Raw genomic sequence first — 972 nt, forward strand, 5'->3', positions numbered from 1 at the left:
ACTTTGATAATTGAGTAATGAAGGGTTGGCACTCCTCTAAATCAAATAGTAATGAAAGAATTTTGTCAAGGCAGGTTTTCAAAAAAAGCTATGTACACTGTGCAACACATTATCAATGTACTCATTCCAGTAGAAGATGAAATGAGTAGAGTGTCAATGCATGCTGTTCACAGAATTCTGTTGAAGTACCTTTCTGAAATTTGGATTCCAGAATTTATAGTGTTTGACATTGAGGAACTACTAAAATGATTTTCCCTTGGCATAATGGTGATGGTAGTATATCACTGTGGAATCCTTGAATGACAACAGATTTCTGGAGCACACACTTCCCCTGCCCATATTTTCAACAGAGAAATCTGGTCTCACTAAGACATGCAGGTACACCTTACTATCGGATGTGGACCAGACAGTTTTGTCAACTTAGAAATGAATATGAACTCACTGTCTCATTTTGTTACCACGTGTGTTTCTCTCTGAAAAATCACGACTGAATTATTTGAGTTCTTGCAAATCACTTGGGAATGACAATGTTGCTTAGGGTGCCCATTTCAAGAAAATGATTACTGCAGTGCTGAGAAGCAATGCTCAAATGACTGATTTCAGAAGGTAAAATGATAGGTGCCTACAGCCATATGTACTGTTGTTTCCTCTTCTATTGAAGGATCTTTCTAAAATTTCAGTTTTGTGGAAGGTTTGATAGTACAAAGCCCTCCAAAATCAATTTTCTGCCCTCTAATGTGTGAATCAGGGCATAGGAGTGTATCACCTGTGAAATAGCACTAGTTCCAATATCACAATTTTCTCCAAGGGATTTTTCTCTAGGAGAAAAGCATAGCCTCAGAAATGTCTGCAGACAGTAATGGGTAACCTGTATTCTTCATCTTTGTGAAGTCCAAAGTGAATATTAAGCTAAATGTACACTTTCAGGGCTAAAGTGAATTCCACTCAGATAATCCAGTAGTGAAGAGTGAC

The sequence above is a fragment of the Sturnira hondurensis genome, unplaced genomic scaffold (assembly GCF_014824575.4).
Source record: "Sturnira hondurensis isolate 20B ecotype Veracruz unplaced genomic scaffold, ASM1482457v3 Scaffold0002042, whole genome shotgun sequence".
Classification (NCBI taxonomy): domain Eukaryota; kingdom Metazoa; phylum Chordata; class Mammalia; order Chiroptera; family Phyllostomidae; genus Sturnira; species Sturnira hondurensis.